This window comes from Equus przewalskii, chromosome 26, assembly GCF_037783145.1.
Source record: "Equus przewalskii isolate Varuska chromosome 26, EquPr2, whole genome shotgun sequence".
Lineage (NCBI taxonomy): Eukaryota > Metazoa > Chordata > Mammalia > Perissodactyla > Equidae > Equus > Equus przewalskii.
The window spans coordinates 22911182-22932497 of record NC_091856.1 but is presented as its reverse complement, the minus strand read 5'-3'; the positions used below and the strand labels follow the sequence as shown (position 1 = coordinate 22932497).

The 21316-nt window shown below is 39.6% G+C and overlaps 1 long non-coding RNA gene across 2 annotated transcripts in view; it reads right to left on the bottom strand.

The window, feature by feature from the left end:
- Nucleotides 1-276: 276 nt before the first annotated feature.
- The window catches only part of LOC139079728 (uncharacterized), a 30913-nt gene continuing 9873 nt past the window's right edge, over nucleotides 277-21316 (bottom strand). For both annotated transcript variants that reach the window (XR_011533614.1, XR_011533616.1), the window contains exon 3: nucleotides 277-1097. This is a non-coding gene — a long non-coding RNA (uncharacterized lncRNA). The remainder of the gene's footprint in view (nucleotides 1098-21316) is intronic.

Sequence of the window (21316 nt, the reverse complement as noted above, 5' to 3'; positions counted from 1 at the left end):
TCAATCTAGGTCAGTGGTGCTTGGTATTGGACAAAGAAAGCTTCACAAATCTGAGCTCTAAATGAGAGGGGAGAATTGGTATTTTTTCTAAAGAAAAGTGGAAAGCTCTGTGGGTCGGGGAAAAAGCCTTGACAAGGTTTGGGCATAGGAGTTAGGAAGGAAGAAGGAGAAAGGGAACATGGACAATATTTTGTACCCTCCATTTGATAGGAGCGCTGTATCTATTATTCAACTTGATATTCATGACAACCCTGGAAAGATGGGCAATTAAATCCATTTTCTTCGTGAAGATCCATTTTATTCATGAAAGCTCAGTTAAGTCATGTGCTCACGGATGAATAACTAAACTTGCTTCATTGATGCATGTCACCTGAGATGCCAGGCCCATTCTCAGCTGCACAGTCCAAGGATAGAGTTCCCACTCTACACTTTAACTTAAGCCTTCACCTTGGCATCTCAGGACCATGGGGTGATGGCGCAATCACCTTGGCCAACCAACTCACTGCGCAGAAGGGCTCTCTTGAGGTCACAGGGACCCTGGGTGTGAGTTCCCTTTTCTCTGCCCAGTCTAAACCTTAGCACTGCTTCCTTTCCTTCGTTCCCTTGGTAAAACTGTAGGGCAGGTCGCTTCTTTCCTAATTTACATGCAACGTTGCCTAATTCAATTAAAAATAATAGAAATCAGTTATTGTACAATTAAATCTTGTATGGGTGTACTGTAAAAATAACTACAAGTCTAGTTTTTGTGTTGAATTCCATTGATCATCACAGATGTTACAGAACAGGCCACAGGAGCATGCCATCTGGGGTGGCAAAGGGCATATGGCAAGACGGAAGGAAAGGAGAGATTTTGCGGGATTTAAAAAGAAATGCTAAGAAAATGGTAGCTGTAGTGAAAACTAGTGCTGCTGATGTTGCTGTTATTATTACTTTTAGGCCCCTCTTAAGCTTCCTTGGAGCCCTTTAGCCATAGGGAGAACCAAGGCGATGCTGCTCCTTCTGCTTCTTCTTGCCCTCCGCCTCCACCTCCTCTTCTTTCTTCTTCATCCACCACCTTTTTCATCTTGGCCTTTCTCTTCTTTTCTCTCACTTGGTTGCTGAAATTGTAAACATTCTTGTTTTTTTTCCCCACACTGGACTTCACTCATAGTGGCTTATAATAACCCCTAAAGATTTTGCATCTCAAAATACAAATTGTTTGTATGATAAAGATAATATTTGCTTAAAGTAAAAATAAGTGAAATAAAATGGAAATCTATAAAATGGAAAGTGAAAGCTCTTCGATGCTCTCACCCCCAGGGATGCCTCTGTTGAAAGTGTGGTTGGGAAGTAGCATTTAATGGTTAGCAGCACTGCCCTGGCTTCCTTCCACTTGGGTTTGTTTCTCAACTCTACCATTCCCAACCTATTGACTTTGGTCAAGTGACTCAACTTCTCTGGGTCTCAGTTTCCTCAAGTGAAAAGTTGGGATGCAATGTTATGACCTATCTCTCAGGATTGCTTGTGAGCATTAAATGAAATAATGTACACTAGCCCAATGCCTGACCCACAAGGAGAGCTCCCATATGTTAGCTACTCCAGCACATCCTTTCATGTACACAAATGTATATGAACAATTGGTTAATTCCATATGTGATATATATAGAATGTTTTTCTCATCTTAAAGTATTATGTTGGCCTCTCCCAATGTCTGCAGACATGAATTCATCTTTTTGAACATTTAGTTGTTTAATGGATATACCTACTCAGTTGTTCACTGATAGTAATTGAGAAGGTATCCTCTGTTATTTGGTTTTCTTTTGTAAGCAATGCCATGGTAAATGTCACAACTCAGACATTTGAAAGGCTCCTCAATTGCAACATTTAAGTAGTCTGTTCGTTATATGAAAGCCTGCTGGGTTGCTTGATCCCCTTTGAAAAGATGAGGGAAAGAGTCCCAGTAGTCATTTTGCTTGGACTTTCTTTCCCTGACTGTGCCTCCATGGCAGTTCATTCAGCAAAGGTTTATCTGGGACCCCCTGTGTGTTTAGGATTATCCAAGCACAGTTCTGTGTGTGGAGACCTCTGGGTGTGATGGAGAAAGAGATGTAGATCGTATCGAGACATTGAGGCATTACACACAGCAAAACCAAACAAACAAATTTGAAGTTGCCTCCAAATTTTGGTAGAAAATCATTGGAATTTATATTACTACTGCTCTATAAATATCTCTTGGGTTTTGGCTACTCTCTCTCTTTTTTTGTTTTCAAAAAAGATAATTTGGCCTCAGGATCCCCTGGGGCCTGAGAATGGCCTGGGTCTTAGAGGACCCAACCTGGATCCATCCATTTCTTGTCTGTGTCTTGTCTCCTTGGCACCCATTACAACCACAGCCAAAGGGCACTATTAGAAACCTCTGATTTTCTGCTGCTCAGCCACTCAACTCTGCTGTGCTTAGGGAAATATTTCCTTGTAACTTTTCTATTTCAAAATATCACAGGCAAAAACCACTGAGACTTGGGTCTGCAGCAGCAACAGGGAGGAAAACCAGAGAAAACAATAAATGGGAAGAGGAAAGAAAGAGCTGACATTTTCTCCTAGACTGAATAATGTATTCGAATGTTTCATTTTGCTGAAGATTGAAAGGGGCTTAAGGGGGAAAGAGGTGAGAGGGGGAAGGAATGAGAAAGACAGAGGGATGTGGAAGCCCCAAGAGACGGGTATTGTAATCTAGAAAGTTATTTCTCAGCTGGGCTTAGTTCTAAAGTTCACCACTGCATTATGTGTTGGATGCTTGGAGACTCTCTCAGGTGCACTTGTAACAGCTGTAATAGAATGTGCTGGGTGTGAGATGATTCTTCCACTTCAGGACTTACTGAAACCTGTTCAATTGCCTTCTCTACATTTTGTTTCTTTTTTCAACTTCTTATTTAATTCCTCCTCTCTTTTTCCTCATAGCCATTTTTAAGTTACAGAGTACAGGCTCAGTAAATATTTGTTTACAACCATCTGAACACTCCCTTCCTGTAATAGAAATTATATTAAAAACAACAGGACTAGATGAACTCTGTACTAAAAATGTTTTGGACAGTATATACACTCTGTGGAATAAAATATACTTCACTTTATCCCAAATGATTGTTCTTTAAAAGTGTGTGAAGAAAGTCTGCATTTACCTAGATCGATTCTTACATATATTATGACAATATACATGACAAATATTATGTGAACATGTTCTTTTGAACAACCATTGTCCTGAGATGAATGCAACTTACAGTTGAGACTCCTCTAACCTTCTTAAATAGCTTATAGTATTTAAAGAAAAATGGGAATTCACCAATTAAATTTTAACGTTGTCAAAATAAGTTGCTCAATATAAATAAAAAGTTAATGGAAATTTTTATTAACATTTGGCACAATTACTTAAAGACTTGAAACGGGGAAAAATGCAATGGCAAGTAAATAAAACAGAGAAAGAATAAAGACTCCATATCAACTTCTAGTAAAATTTAGTATATAGAAGATACTCTAAATATGTGATAAGCAAGGAGAGAAGAAAGACAGAAAGGAGGAAATGAGAGAAGGCATAAAAAAAGGAAGAGGAGAGAATGACAGATGAAGGAGGGGAAAGAAAGACAAGAAGCAGAACAAATGAAGGTAAATAATTGCCATTACTTTTGGAGATTACATGGGATGAAAAAGCATTTTAAAGGACCAAACATTCCTTGTGCGTGGGTGCTAAGGGGACTCTCCATGGAGAGTTCAAAGGGAAAATATTTGAAAATATGTAAGATCCTGACCACAACAACAGCAGGAATAAAGGGAAGTGTTTAAGTGCCTGGTTTAATGAAAAGCTTCAATGTCAGACTAGACTAGTTCCTCTCCAAGCTTTACTACTTACTATATATATGGCCTTGGACCAATTATTTAACCTCTCTGTGCCTCAGTTCCCGTGTATGTGAAGTGAGAATTATAATACCTAGGGCCATAGAAAGAATGGAGTGACATAATATGTGCTGAGAGTTCAGCACAGGCTATGCGGATTATGCCTCTTGTTGCTGCTATTATTATTATTGTTATGCCCTTTTGGAAAACAATGGTTCAATGTGTAGAAAGAACCATACACTTATTTATTCCCTTTGCCCCAGCAATCCCCCTCCTGGAAATGAATCTCGAGAAAACAAATCAACAAAAGGATAAAGCTAAGTGCTCGCCACTATAGCATTAGCCATAATTGCCCTCAAAATAGAACAACTTAAATGTCCATCAATAGGGGAATAATTTATAGTAAATTATAATGTATCAACATAATAGTGTATTATGAAACCATTACAATGATAATTATGACAATGTAGCATCATGAACAAATGCTTACAATTTAATGTTAAGTGAAAAAAATAAAATGATATATACAGTACAACTGTGGCTTTGTAAAAATATGCACGCATATTGGCAAGTACTGTTATCTTATACGCAAAAATTGAAATAATTATGTATGGGTGTGCACTTAAAGGTTTTTTTCCTTTTAACAAATTGTTTTTTAATATTGTTTTGAAATCACCTATTCAATAATAAAAACATGCAGCAGGAGATGACTAAATAGAGAGGCATACTTGTTATAACTCACATCAGTGAATTAGTGGTAAAAACAAATTTGCTTAGAGACATGCATAAAAGGGCTTGGGACATTTATATGGGCTATATTTATAAATAATAAGCAAATAGGTAACACTTATACAGATTTCACTATGTGCCAGGTACTATAGCCTGAGTGCTTAATTCATTTTATGCATTGAATTTTCACAATAACACTATTTTACGGATAAGAAAACTAGCACATAGTGTGGATAGGTAACTGGATAGAAGTCACATAGCTACTAAGTAGTGGAATGGGATTTGGGTCTAGCTAGTCTTATCCTCAAATCCATACTCCTACCCATCACATACTCTGCCTTCAGCCAGGAATGGCTTCATACGTATGTGACCAGTGCAGTCACACCCCACTGAGCCCCATGCTCAGAAGGATCCCATGTATGGGGTTTAAAGTTCTTTTATTACTGTCTTGAAATTCCTAATAATTTTGTCTTTCAATTTGTTTTTTTTAAGTGAAGTCAGATAGGACAATGGAATATGTGCTGAGGGCTTTGAGCCACTGCTCACATGTGGTTCCACCTTCTCCAGAAGTGTTCTCAGATTCTGTTCTGCATCCCAAGTGCCCTGGCCCCTGCTCAGACTCCACCTCTCCACCCTCACCTCACAGCCACTGCCAACCTTCATCCAGTGTGGTGACCAGATCAAACTGGCAGAGCAAAGACCACATTCTTCCGTTACCCTCTGTCCCCAGTGGGGGTCTGCCTGAGGTCACAGGGAAGGTTGGGGTTGGTCCTGTGCCTGGTGGCATCTTGGAGTGGGACAAGGTGGTGGGTGTCTTGCCCTGGCTTGGCAAAACAGTGATGCATTCAGGGGGAAACTTAGCAGTAACCCCCTATCTACCTCTGATCCAAGTACTTACCACACTTCTGTTGTAATTAGAGGTGGTTATCCCTTGGAGTATTGTCTGTCTGCCATGGGTTGGGGCAAACGACCTGTGGGAAGTGGAGATTGACCTTCCCACCCTTACCCATAGGCCCAACTATCTGCTTTGCACTGGTCCCCACAAATTATGTAATTGACCCTACATTCTGCTATGATTTTATTAAAAACAAAAAAAGCATAAATACAGTTAAAATGGAGATTTCTGGCCTTGGTCTGCAACAAATCAGAGGACACAACAGAGGTGAGAGCACAGAAATAATGTTTCTGCCAGTGGCCTGAGATCATATGTTCTGCAAACTTTATTCAGATGATATGACTTAATCCATGGGTAGAAGTTATATTGTCTTAGCTGTCTCTAATACCAGAAGTCATAAGCCAGCTTTTGTCAGGTATTGTGTCATCAAGGAGGTGATAGTGCTCTGTGGTTAACACACATGCTTGTCACCATTCCCCTTGGATGGGAATTCAGGTATGTCATTACTGTATCACCTGTGTTGCCTTTCATTAGTCACTTTATTCATTCAAAAAAGAATAAGATCATCTTTTCTCAGGTTGTTCTGAGAAGCAAATCAGGTAATATCAGTAAAGTAGTTGTTATTATAGTGCCTGGCAGAGAGTCTGCACTCAGCAAATTCTACTTGTTATCTGGAGCTAAGCCTTAGACAGCATCCTAGACGTTGAAGTGAGAACTTTGTGCTTCAGGTACCATATGGGAGAGGAGATGGAGAAAGGATGACATTCTGCTGGAAAAGCTTAAGAGCAAGATATTTTAATTTTCCATGAGTTAAGCACACCTGAACAGCAGGTACTAACAGGTAGAATCAATATATATATATTTTCTCAGAAACATGCTTTAAATATGCTCATGTGCTCCTATAAAGGCTTGGATGGGTTCCCAAAGTTATGAAAAATGCCACATGGTGGAAACAACTTTGGTTTGACAAATCAGAGCAGGTGTGTCATCTTACCCTTTTGTCCATAAAAAAACCTAAGCATTTCCATGTGGAGTTGCATATTTTTAGAATTTCAAGTGGATTGTTAGATGCATAGAAACTCCCAATTGGAGGGGGCCTTTTATTTTTAGCTGTGTTCTAATGCAGTTATTATTCAATGAAGTTCTTTTTCAAGTTAGTAACAAGTTAGCTACACTGTTGGGGAAGTAACCAATATTGTTGGCAACTTTTAATGTGATAAAATCTTTGTATACACTTTTAAAATAAGCTTTACAAAGACATAATTTGCAACAATAAGACAACTGTACCCATTTTAAGTATACACATCAATGATTTTTAACAAATGCATGCAGACCTGTGGCCATATCTCAATCAAAATATAGGATATTTTTCCTCAGCCCCAGAAGTTCCCTTGTTCCCCTTCCCAGTCAATTCCCCACCCTCAACTCCAGGCAGCCACTATTCTGATTTCTATTACAATAGATTGATTTATCTATTCTAACACTTTCTGTAAGTGTAATCATACACGATGTAGTCTTGTGTCAAGCTTCTTTGGCTCAGCACAATGTTTTTGAGATTCACTGATTTTATTAGTCAGGGTTCTTCAGAGAACTAGAACCAAGAGAATAAAAGACTTTTATAAGGAATTGGCTCACAGAATTATGAAGGCTGAGAAGTCTCACAATATCTGCTGTCTACAAGTTGGAGACCCAGGAAAGCTGGTGGTGTAGTTCAAATGTCTGAGGGCCAGAAAGCCAATGGTATAGATTCCAGTTCGGGCCTGAAGTCTTTAGAATAGGGAGCACTGAGAGCAAGAGAAAATCGATGTCCCAGATCAAGTAATTAGGAAGAGAGCAAATTCAACCTACCTCCTACTTTTTGTTCTATTCACTCCCTCAAAGGATTGGATGAGGCCCATCCACTTTGGAGAGGGCCATTAGCTTTTGTCAGTACACCAACCCAAATGCTAAACTCATCTGGAAGCACCTTTAGAGAAACACCCAGAAATAATGTTTAACCAGATATCTGGGCACTCTGTGGCCCACTCAAGTTGACACAGAAAACTATCCATCTCATTGATGTGTTGCACATATTGGCAGTTTCTTTGTATTGGTAATTAGAATTATATACTATGGATATACCACATTTTTTCATCCAGTCACCTGTTATTGGACATTATTCCAATTTCTGGCTATTTTCAATAGAGCTGCATGAATCTTCTTGTATACGTCTTTTTTGTGAACACATAGTTTCATTCCTTTTGGGTAAAGAGATATTTTCATTTCTACTGAGGAAATTTTGGGTCATGGGGTAAGTGCTCATTTTTATCTTTATAAAATACTGCCTAGTTGTTTTTCAAATGCTTGTGCCATTTTGAACTTGTACTTGGAATGTTCAATAAACATTTGTTAAATTAATAAATTGTCTTAATTAATTATTTTATTAATAATGAGGAAAGGAATCAGAGGACTTCAAATTTCCACAAAATAATTTCACAACAAATCTCTCTGTGAGAAATTCTTTCTTTTTTCTTAATAGACTAACAAGAAGGCTCATTGAACATATCAGATTGATTACCAAACTGCTTTCAGAAATATGAAGTCCTTAGATTTGAGTGTTGTAAAAATAAATTTCAGTACAAGGGCATACATATAGAGTTTAAAGTATAATAAATTTGATGAAAAAAGACTCAAAGTGAGAAATACAGGTAGTATGTTATTAAGCAATAGGAGCTTCTTATATTCCAACCACAAATAAAAGATTTTGGATATATACTGCTTTCCTTTTCTGTAATATGCTGGTAGGATCTTACATTATCGAAAAGTATATAGCCTTGCCGTGAAGGCTAGGTATATCACTGCCTTAGTCTGTTTGAGCTGCTATAACAAAATACCACAGCTTATAAAGAACAGAAGTTGTTTGGGGAAGGCCATCTTCTGGGTCACAGACTTCTCATTGTGTCCTTACATGGTGGACAGGGCAAGGGACCTATGTAGGATCTCTTTCATAAGAGCTAATCCCATTCACGAGGGTTCCACTCTTATGACGTATCACCTCCCAAAGGCCCCACCTAACAATACCATCACTTTCAGGGGTTAGAATTTCAACATATGAGTTTGGGGGGGATGCAAATGTTTACACCATAGCGATCCCACATTGCGGATGTGTACACGCAGTCCACAAAAAGCAAAAACTAGGGAATGATTACAGGATTGTAACCAGTGCTGACTAAAATTCCAAAATCTGTCCCCATAGCATCCTGCCATAGACCCAAGGAGGTAGAAAGTCTTCAGAAAATGAATTGTATTCATCTTTGCACCTTCCATACTTAAAAGCACTGCAGGGATCCCTAGGTGTTCAATAGGTAACAGAACTAAACTGAACTTTATGTTCTGCAGGGCATAGTGAGCTCAGATCATAGTGATGTGCAAATGCTAATGTTTGTATAACACTTCACGGGCCCCAAAACATTTTGTTATTTATGGTCCGACTTACTAGAACGACTTCTTCCGTGAAGTCTGTAAAAATGGAACTCTTATTAGCTCTACTTCCAGATGAAGAATTGAGGCTTAAGGGTTTTAATCAGCCTGCCCAAGGGCACACTGATGACATCACTGCCACGAACTTGGTATCAATGGCAGATTGAAGACTCTCATCTTCTATCCCTAACTCCAGTGCTCCATGAGTGATATCATGCTACCAACTGAATTTTTCATGTTAAAAAACTTTTTTATTTTTGCTCAATAGTAGGGGTTTCATGATCTGAATCATAATGTCACCCTTTTTCATCTCTCCTTTCTTTTCAACTTTGTGCAGGTAGCCTGAGGTCCATGGTGGATGTGTGAATTGGACTTACAACTCCCGATGACAAAATTCCCTGGGCCGTGCATGAAACTGTGTTTATACATAACAATCTCATCAGGGGGTTATAAGGCCTAATTAATTACTGTTTGTAAAGCAGCCTGAGATGTGAAGATGAAAGGTTTCACCAGAATGCACAGTATCGGTGGCAGTATAAGCATGGTGTGCACAGAACTAACAAAAATGACAGATAGCCAGTGAGGCAGAAAGAGTCAGCGGGAGGGTTTCATTAGTGGAGCACTTGCATACCCCTGTGATTCCTGGGGGCTGCAGGTTCAAATCCCAGCAGATAAACCTCAGTCTCTTCATTCTCTGGCTGTAGTCAGGGGAGTGGACCATAACCATGATCGGCCTCAGCGGTAGCTTGGTTTGACCTTGGAGCTGGATTGCATATGTCTTTCATGTTAAGAGGCTGTGTTTACAGCAGACAGTTCAATGAGGTGATAGTTCCCTGGTCACCTTCATGTACAAGACCATACCTGGAGCTGTCCCTTACATTTTAATAGGGATTTGCACTCCCCTGGAAAGAATATTTAAACCATTCTTTGGAATTGTGATGGAGCCGAAGGTTGAGGTCAGATCTGGCTTCCAATTCCTTCTACTTGCTAGTTGGATTAATTTAACATCTTGAGTCCTCATTTCCCTCATCTAAAAAATGGTTTGTTGCCAATGGGAGATTTAAATGAGCACTTATTAGGGTTTCTGGAACATTGTGACCACTCCACAAATGAGAGCTTTAATCAATCAGAAGAAAGATCTCACACAGCACCTCCCAATACCTTTGTTTAGGAAATAAGAAACCACAGAGAGGGAAAACGGTTTAAGGAGGCAGAGACAAGTCTAAAAAACAGATAAGCATAACTCTCAGTCCATGCTTTACTTCCTACACTGAAAACTCCACCACACCTTGAGAGGAAGTAAGTTCCTATCACTCTAAGACCTTAGAAAGAGCTTGAATTACTTTGTTTTACTATACTGGGGATTTTTTTTTTTTTTGATTGAGAACCAGCTTTAAACGTACCTTGGGTTGGAGACAGAGAGATCAGAGTTCAAAACTCACTCTACTTATCACTGTGTGATTTTGGGCTATGTCAGGGCCTTGAGTTTCCTCTTCTGTAAGAATCGGGATCATATATTGTTATTGACTGAATGCTTGTGTCTGCCAACCTCCCCACCCCTCCCATCCATATGTTGAAGCCCTCACTCCTAATGTGATGATATTAGGAAGTGGGCTTTTGGGAGGTGATTGGGATTAGATGAGGCCATGAGGGTGGGGTCCTCATGATGGGATTGATATCCTTACAAGAAGAGGAAGAGATTGGTACTCCCTCTCCCTCCACCACGTGAAGATGCACCAAGAAAGTAGTCATCTGCAAGCCAAGAAGACAGCTCTCACCAGAACCCAACTATGCTGGCACCCTGATCTTGGACTCCAGCCTCCAAATCTGTGCAAAATAAATTTCTATTGTTTAAGCCTCCAAGTGTATGTTTTTTTGTTATAGCAGCCTGAGCTGACCAAGACATATGTATATGTATAGCTATAGTTATACCTATTTCTATAGACAGATATGTAATAATATCATTTTGAGGCGAAAAGGAGGCCAAACACTTAACCCAGTGCTGACGTGAAGGAGGTAATCAATAAACACTAGTTCTCATCTCCTCTTTTGTTTTACTGTAAAAGTTAGTAATTTAGCTTTAAGTTTCTTGTTGGTTGAATGACCTTCTTGGTTCTCAAACAACAGATTTGGATGCTTGACAATCATTCCAGAAGCTCAGGTGTTTTGAGATAAGGAGGGAAATCTCCAGATTGAAAATGTATTTATATCTGCAATTCCATTATTATTGTTACTAATCTACATTCAGAGTGACTGATAGGGAGACAAAAGCTCCAGTATGTTAGCAGGACTGTGATCTATTGGTATCTTCCCTTCAGCAGGCCCTGGAGTATGTTGTCATTCAGTAAACATTGCCTTTATTCCTTGGAAAAAATGGCAAGAGGCTGCAGCTTCCTCTATCGGGCAATCTGTAACAGCAGGAGGGGTTAATGTATTTCACAACAAATTCTGATTTGTGAAATATGCTTAGCAATTTATGAATATGGATATGATTTCTGCAAACAAAAAGTCATATGGCTCTCAACTGGAGGAGACAACTTTTAAGAATAGAATGCCATGGCAGGGCCTAAGGTGAGGAAAGAAGCTCAAGAGGACAGGCGTTCAAAGGGTCCAAGAGGAAGTACATATTGGCAAACCCTGATAAAGATCAATAGAAAGGCAGGAAGCAGAAGGTGTCCTCATGTCGGAGAAAGACTGGCCAAAGGAAGTGTGGGAGGCAAACCAAGGGGGATCCGAGGAGGTGAGAAAGGTAGAGCTGGAGCCCAAAGTAGTTAGGGAAGAGAAGAAAGAAAAAACAGGTCAAGGCCACCTTGAAGTATCAGTGTCTTCAGAGAGAATGGAAAAAAAAAATAATGTTCATAATGGATTGAGAAAAAACTTGTGAAAGTCTTTCCTGTGGCATTTAAACCAATAAATATGTATAACTCTTATGGGCTGTATGGTGTGTGGTATGTGGAAACAGCTATTTTTGGTGTATTCTATTAAAGAATACTCAGTAGAATGTAGTCAGGCATCCTATAGGACTGATCTGAGGACCAAGGTTAAAGAATTTCTCAAGTGCTTGGAAGTTTGATTTAAAGTCTAAGACTTGATGCTTGGATTGATCTTTAGATACTAAAAAAATTTTCCACATGGTTTGATTGGCTCATTCAGACACTAAAATAACATAGTGGGAGTGAAAAAGGAAAGAAGATTGGCATTTCATGAAGCCTTATTATGGCCTAGGCCCTTTACACAATCATTGAGCTCATATTTCCCAAAATGTTGTATCCTTATCTCATTTGATTTCCTACCCAAAAGGAGAGGGCATGATTCTGTGGCACCTATTATGTTATTTCTAACTTATTTATATCCATTCTGATAATAGAACCCCAAGTCACTCCTTTCTTACTCTTAATTCATCTGGGTAATATGGAAATAACTTCATCTTAAGCCCCAGGGGTGGAGTACATTTAAACAAAGCATGATATCCATCTGACTATAATCATTATTGGTTAGTTCAGAGATGAATAAAGGGCCCAATTCTGTATGCATAGAATAAAAATGCTGAACAATAATCAGAACTCAAGAATAAACAGGGACCCAGTTTTAATGATTACATTGGATCTTCTGAATATAGCCCTTCCCAAAGACGTTTTAGTTATAAAAGCAAATATATTCTCAGTCTGTCTCCTAGTCTCTCTCTCTCTCTCCATTTTGAATTGGGCTCCAAAACTTGTATGCAACAGCTCTGACTACCACAGATTTCATGACCAATATTTTGGGAGACCTTGAATCCTACATATCCTTTCTGGAGATTCATACAGCACATTGACACATAAAAGTTTTATAAACCTCTACCTTAAACTAAACTGTTTAATTTTGTTTAATCCAGCAATTCCCAAACATATTTGATCATGCCATGTTCCTTTTTCTTTCCCAGGATATCTATTTATATGCTCTGTGATTAACATTTTACGAAACATTCTTAAGCATCTGCTGATCTAAATGAATGCTTATAAGGATCTTACTGGGAAGTTATTATTATTTATCTTTTCGTACAAGTAAATCAAGGCTTAAAGAGGTGGCTTACTTTATCTAGGTCTCAGATTAAATGACAAAGTTGGGAGATGGGGTAGAAACCCATGTCTACCAATTCTAAAGATCTTGGCTCAGATCCTTGAGACTGAAGAGAACCAAAGAAAAAAGTAAGAAACTAGAGACCAAGCCTCATCTATTTATAGCTTCTAGAAATTCATCAGAGACTATTTGCCAAGGTTTCTGCAGAACTAGTACCAAATATCCAATTCCCACTGAAGCTAAGCCCTGTGAACTCACAGAAGATCTGCTTTCATTTAATATTCATCAGATACATTTTGACAACATCTGGCCATGTCCTGGCACCTGCTTTCCAGAAGTTTAAGCTTTAGCTTTTTTGACATCACTCAACAAACAGGTAAAGAAGTTGGGATTTAAATTGAGATGTCTGAAAAGAATGCAGGTGCTTTTAACAACTCTGGTCTATTTTGTTCTTGCAAGTGAGATAAGAAATATATGGCTATAACTTTTGTCCAATGAAGCATGTGAAAGGTCTTCATTGAAGATGGGCAAAAGACGTGCAGAGGAAGAGTTCACAGGAGTAGGTGCTCAGTCTAGGCTGAAAATGATGAGGGATAATTTCAGATGGAGGTGGCTTTTGAGTTGGGTGTTAAGAAATGGGTAGAATTTTGACAGATGGACAGCATCAGGGAGGAACATTTCAGAGCCTGTGAGATCATCTCCATACACTGATTTATTTCTCTCGGGGAATGAACACACTGACATCAGTTTTGCAATCTGTCAGGTTGTCAGTTAACTGGTAAGTACCTTTTTCTAAAAGAATAGCTAGCAGAGACTAATGTTCAGATATGCTCTTGACGTGGCTTCTCAGTCAACCTATCCTTGACCCAAGGACTTCTACAATTCTAGAAGACAGAAGATTTGCAGACGTAAAATTATAGAAAAACACCCATTTTGAATGTTCCTGTGAGTCGGAGGGACATGCCCTGGAGGAGGATCTTCTGGAAAATGAGAGACTCCCAAATTGTTTAGAGAATGATCCCTAACTCTGAGCTTTATTTAGCTCAGCAAACACCCAAATGAATATGAGAATTAGACTTTCATATTAGAATGTAGGTGTAGGTGTTTTCATAATAATAGTTAATATTTATGAGTCAGCTATATTGTGCAGATGACATCCACTCATTATCCAATAAATCTCGTGAAACACATGCCACTATCATCCTCCATTTTCAAAATAAGTAAATTAAACTTCAGAGACTAATTGCCATACCCAAAGTCATACCAGTAAATGTAGATCTTGGATTTGAACTCAGGGTCTCAAATCCAGAGGCCTTGTTTTGAATTTTTATGCTTTGTTTCTTTCTAGATGCCTCCTCCTCTTCATATGCTGCTGTAGCTGATTGGCACAAAGACTTCCAGCCCCCCAGTGACCCAAACTTTCCAACTAGAATTTACGCTGAGTAAAGTAAAGTAAAGCAAATCCTGTCTGTTATTTCAAATGACATTGGAGGTAGGAATGACATAGGAGTTAGGAATTAACAAAAAGTCAGGTTTATAGGACTTTTAAAAAGTAAATAGAACTGTACTAAATACGGGTATAGCCTATGGCCATTTAAAGAGTGTATAGAAACAATCAAAGGCAGTTGCTTGAATTGGGTTGACAAATTGCTACCCTAGCCAGGCCCATGAAAGACCTGCTTTAATAATGAAATGGTTTATAATCATCTTGTAGATTCATTGAAGCTGTACCTTCCTTGAGGGTTAGATTCCAAAGTCAGTGGTCAAGGCAAAAATTGCGTATGCTCTAAATTACTCTTGAAAATGCCTCAAATAATAACAATTGCAACCAATAAATATATAGCACCTACTATGTGCCAAATACCTATATATATAAATGCATTCAATCCTCAGAACAATCTTATGAGGAAATCTCCAATTATCATCCCCATTTTATAGATGAGAAAACTGTGTCACAGACAGATTAAGTCATTTGCCTGGTTTCCTACTATTAATAAGTGGTCGTTCTGGGAGTTAAAACTAATCAGCCTGGCTCCAGAAACTGTGTTCTTACTTACTATGCTCTACTGCTTATTATCCATAAAACGCAACGTAATTCCTTATCTTCAGTGACTGACTTAGTTTAAGGACTATAGTGAATAACTTTCTTTAAATACAAGAAACACGCTCATCACGGCAGGATGCTCACAGCATGATGAAAGAACAGCTGATTCAGATGTCTCTCCGTGATGCAAGAAGAGCTGATGTACTCCGGAGCACACACACATCTAATGGACTGTTGAGAAAATTTCCCACATTAAATTCATTTTTATATTCACTCTCTGTTTCTGTCTCTCTCGCGCGCTTTCTCATAAAGTTGGCATTTGAGTAAATTTAAAGTGTTTACTTTTACACTTGTTTCTGCAGAGAGGGCTCATCAACCTCTTTATGCCACCATCACTGAAAATCCCTCCAAATAGAATGTGTTTAGAATGCAACTGCCCTTGATTTTGTGAATTATTCTCCTCTTACTGGAAACTAATAATAAACTGATTCCAAAATTCTTCATAAAGCATTCATTTTTCTCCTTAGTTTGAACACCTTGGCTTTATCTATGAATATGTTTAGCTTCCCCATGGAAGCACTGGAGTTCCTGACCCACTCTCTCCAAAATGCAAATTAATGAAGTCTGAATTAGTGAATTAACTTTACTCATATCTCCTGAATCAATTCATCAACTATCTGCAGCTTGCTTTCCACTGAAGTGGGTGCAGCTGGTGATAAAATAGATCCATATGACAGTCCTTGCCCTTAAGGAGAAGCAAGTTTTATAAACACGGATTAATTAGTGAATAACAAAATACAGACATTTTATGATACCGAATTTGCCATGCATAATGCGGATAATTTATCAGAAAGGAGGGCATCATCCATTAAATTTTACAGGAAATTCTCTTTAGAGGAGGCAAGAAATGGAGCAAAGAAAACACCAACATTTTCTGAATATTTACAATAGTAGTAACAATAGTAGCAGTAATGAAAATAAATTTTACTGAGCACTTATTTGCTCTAGATTCTCTGCCAGCTGCTTTATCTACATAATCTTTTATACTCCTAATAATTATGCAATTTTGATGTTACTATCCAATTCTGCAGATGAGTAAACTGTGTCTAAACATATTTTGGATGTAAACCCAGCAACACCTCTTCCCTCTGCCTCCTATTGCCCCTGCTTCTCAGTCAGCCTTGTGCCAGCTCAAAAGATGATGCTTTATTCGCATTGCCCTTATGAGATGCACTATCTCATTTGTTTCTTCTATATATCTTTTAAAATAGGTAGAAAAAGTAATATTAGTTGTATTTTGTAGATGAGGAAGAATAACCATGAGAAAGGATATATGAATTGCCCGAATTCATGTTCACTCATTCAAAAATATTTTGTGCCAGGTACTGTAAGGGAAGCTAGGACTATGAGGTCAGCATGTGTATGATTCCTGCACTTTCAGAGCTCAGTCTTATGAGACATTATGTCATCACTGAAGTACATATACAATGGCAAGCTGGGATAACTGCCATACAGGAAAGTTGAGCATGCCAGCACGGACAGTACAGGGACTAACCTGCTCTGAGAAACTAAGGAAGATGCTCCTGGCGGAAGGACCTGTAAGTTGGTACCTGCAGGAGGAGTATAGAGTGAATTACTTGGAAGTGGGCAAAATATGCATCCCACAAGTAGGCTGAGGCAGAGAGAAGAATAGGTTCCCCAAACAGACAGAAGGCAAATATTTTTGTGCTCAGAGGGCACAGGGCAGTATTGCAGAGGCTAAACAGACAGACAGAACCAGATCACGCAGAGTCCTGTGAGCTGTGTTAAGGCATTTGCTTTTTACTGTACAGAAGTGGGAAGACCGACCAGTTTTAAGCAGAGTGACTTTTGCATTTTAAACAGATCCTCCTGGCTACAGAGTGGAGAACATATTAAATGAGAGCTAGAGATAGGAAGATTGGGAAGGAGGCTCTTCCACGTGGTGGTGGGGCAGGGGGGACGTGAGGGCAGGGTGTGGTGGCCTGAACTAGGTAGCGTCAAAGAGATTGAAGAGAAGTCGGTGGATTTCAATTTAAGACATAAAATTTAACATAACTTGAAGATTGATTGACTTGAGGGTTGAGGAGAGGCTAAAGAAATGGCAGAGCCAGTCATCTGGGATCCAAGTCTAGGACTCCACACAATGTGACAATGGCTGCTGGAGCCAGGGGCTTGTTCTTAATTTAGATCTTAACTATATCTGGGCAATGAGCAGTGAGCATCGGGACTAGGGATACAGAAACTGGGTAGGAAATGAGGCCACTTCCCAAGTTCTGCTGTGGTACTTTGGATGCTGGACTTGTGGGAATCCATGGGGGAGCTGTGTGTAGGTGAGTGTGTGAGTGTGTGAGTGTGTGAGAGAGGGAGACAGAGAGTTAACTTTTCTCTCCTGTCCCAGTTTCTATGAGCTGCTCTGTCTTTTGTGCTCTTTGCCAAGAGGAAAGAAAACAGATTGTTCTTGCTCAGAGCATTCAGCTGACTCAACTGGTGCCAAACCAAAAAAAGCCCTAAGAACATAATAATAATTGCTCATGTGTACACAGCACTTTACAGTTTACAAAGGGCTCCACATTACACTTATAAAGCTGTAAACCCTGTGAGGCAAGCATCCTACTATTAATTTTACTTCAATTCTAAAGATAAAAAGAATGGTCTGAGAGGTTAAATGATGGGCTTAAGCCTCACAGAATATTTGCATCATCCTGATCTGACTCCACCTAGAGTTCTCCTTCCACTGGCTTTATCAGGCTTGAGTTCATCATGAAGGGGCCATCAAAGATATGAAGGACTGTGTATAGTCCTTCCCAATTTACAAAGCCCTTTCACACTGGGAATTTCACTTTAATCATCACAACAGGACTCAAGTTATCATGCTCTTTTCAGACAAGAAAACAGAGGGTCACAGGTGCCCAAGGTCAAACAGCTAGCAAGTGGGAGAGTTGGGAATTGAACCCAGTTCTTCTTTTACTGCCCTTTACCTCCTCCCAGGATTATTGTTAAACTAAGGGGTATGGGACCTCAGGTTCAGATAGAGAGATTTAAATAATGCAAATACGATATGTGTTGAGGATGCTCTCACCTACAAATCTCGAGTCCAGGTTAAAGCTCTCAACTGAATGAGGCCAGGTCGGCAGCAGTGAGGGGTGGTTGGGTAAGGAGCAGCTGTCGTTGCAATCTCCTAATTGGAAATAATTGGGAGTCTGTCTCAAACCACAGAGCCCTGATTTAGCCAACTCAGCCTCAACCAGGAAGCATCTGCTGCCATCTCCAATGGCAACAGTTCAATCCCCACTCCAGCACACCGTTCTTCCCTGCCAACTGGCAGGCAGCTACCACTCAAAGCCTGCAGGCTTCTAGATCCAGCCCTGAGGGCCTGGGAAGAATCAAGTTAGGTCAAATTCCCCAGGTAGGATAAGGTGAAGAGGTGGAAAAGGGAAAATATGTAGCACGCTGCTAGAGACTCTCTTTTGGGAAAAGGGAACTAGCGTTTCTGAGGATGTGCCAGGCACTGTGCTGGGAGAATCATACATGCAAATTTATTTCATAACCCAATGAAGCAGGGGACTAATGCCATTTGCAAGAGGAAGAAATAGACCCAGAGAGGTTCTAATGCTTTTCCAAAGTCACAGAGCTAGTGACTTGTGGAGCTAGGATTAGATCTCCAGTTTCTCTGGTGCTGAGGCTGTGCTCTTCTCGCATTTCCATTCTTCATATTTTATCATCTCTATTGTTTTAAGAGTGTCTATTGGGAGTATTCCTAGTCTTATTTCTGTCTCTATCTCAAGGCAAAGATCAAGAGTAACCTCCTCCTTGAAGCTCTTCCTTTTGCTTCAGGTATGGGCAGTGAGTAAAGTCTCAAAACTAAGAAAGCTGGGAGAAGACTTTGGAAAAGAAACCCACGGTTGCTGAGCAGCAAATAATGCTTGTTTTTATATCACCTTGCTTGTCAGACGCTGGAAAGAGACTTCTGTTTATTATGTTAATGAATCCTCTGTGATTCTCCATTGCTTATGTATAATTAAAATGGCCTTTTTAAAAATACCTCCTCCTAGAGTTTGGGAAAACGAATGTGTTTGTTTGGATTGGTAATAACTAATAACAGAAAATATGGCAACTGCTTCCAAAAGAACCGGAAGAAATGAGTCACCTGATGGCACAAGGAAGATATCAAAAAAGAATCCAAAGCATTGTAGGAGGTATATGGTGTCAGGGTAAGGCAGGCGAAGGTCCCATGCTCTTCCAATCAGCAGACTATGAGGTGTTCCCAGTGCCACATTTTGGGAAAAACATTGGCAATTGAATCAGGTCCAAACAAGAGTGGAAAAGGGCTGGAATGAACCCATACAGGGCTTGCTAAGACAGATGAACTCCTCCAGACTTCATTTGAAAAATGAACAGATTCCCAGCAATTGATGTTTCTCAGTTTTACTTCTTTACTTGTTAGTTGTTTGTTATTTGTTTGTTAGTTTAATGAGCATGGGATGGAGTAATGGATCATGAATCACTCTGAGGATCTCTGCATCAGATATATATTGGTCACCTGCCATGTGCCTGATGCAATTCCTGAGGCTTGGACGATATCAATAAACATGGTCCTTGGTTTCACGGCGCTTACATTTTAGTTGTGTGGGATGAAATAAGCAAGTAAAGTAACATATGGAGGAGATAATTTCAGATTGTGGTAGCGAATATTAAGAAAACAAAACAGAATAATGAAGGAAATATGATAAACAATAGTTGAGAAAGTCAATAGTTTGGGTGCAAAGAAGGTGATATTTAAATTAAGATGAGAATGACCAGAAGGAACCAGACAGGCACAGATCTGGGGCGGGGCAGGGCAGTTCAGGCAGAAGAAACAAGAAGTACAAGTTTTCCAAGCAGGAATCAGTTTGGTGTGTTATTGGAATAGAAAGAAGGTTAGAGTAGCTGTGTTTTAGTGCGTAAGGGAGAGAGTGGCAGGAGATGAGGTTAGAAAATAAGCAGAGGTCAGATCATGTAGGGCCTAGTAATGAGAATGGATTTTATTCCAAGTGTCACAGGAGGAAGTTTTTGGAGGGTATTCTGTAAAGGACTGGCATGATCTTTATGTAGTGAGAAATATGGACCCTATCGGTAACACAATGTGCATAATCACAAAATTGATTACTGTTTTAGAAGCTCCCAGCTCTCCCTAAATCCCGTCCATGTTCCCCCTCAACTTCATAGAATTCCAAGGTTCCTTCTAGTTCTTAGATGGCATGAACATATTTGAAGGAATTAGGATGGCCCACTGAATAATGATAATTAACAACAATCTTTGATAATGTAAAGAATGCTGAGCAAAAGAGAGTTTGGATTTATCACATAGGATGTGGCAGCTTGAACTTCAGGCTCCAGTTTCTCACCCCTGCTGCTTCCCCACACCCCACACCCGTTGCAGCATTATTGCGTTGAGAATTTACTGCTGGGTGGTAAGACAAAAGTCCTAACAAGGGCCAACGTTTATAAGTGAGGGAGGGAGGACAGAGCCCATTTTATTCAAGTCCTAACATTCTTACCTCTCTTACTTGAAACATTGCCAAATGCCTGTTTACTATTTATTTGTGAATATATTTTATTTCTTCAACTTTAATTTGAGTGCCTAGATGGCTGTATCCCTGCCTAGTTTATGTTTAGATGGGGTCTTGCCTCCCCCACTAGCCTGAAAACATCTGAAGTAAGGACTATGTCTTCTTGTTTGTTATATCCAACATAGTGCCTGTGTTATGAGCTAAAGTTTGTACCCCCAAAATTTAAATGTTGAAGTCCTAAGCCCCAGTACCTCAGAACGTGATTATATTTGGAGATAGCTCTTTTAAAGGGGTAATTAAGATAAAATGAGGTCAGACGGATGGCCCTAATCCTATAAGAAGAGGAGGTTAGATAACAGACATGAGAGCGCCCAGAGGAAAGACCGTGTGAGGACACAGGATGGCCGTCTGTAACCCAAGGATTAGGCATGAGAAGAAACCAACCATGCTGACACCTTGATCTTGGGTTTCAAGCATTCATAACTGTGAGAAAATAAATTTCTGTTGTTTAAGCCACCCAGTCTGTAGTAAATTTGTTATGGTGGCCCTAGCAAACTAACCCAGTCTGCCAAAGTACATGTGATTTTTTTGCCTCCCCTACTATATTGTGAGTACCTCAAGGGAAGCAGCTGTTAAGGTTTATGCCCGAGGTTCCCAGAACTAGGCTTAGTACCAGGTGGTTGAGTCAAAGATGAA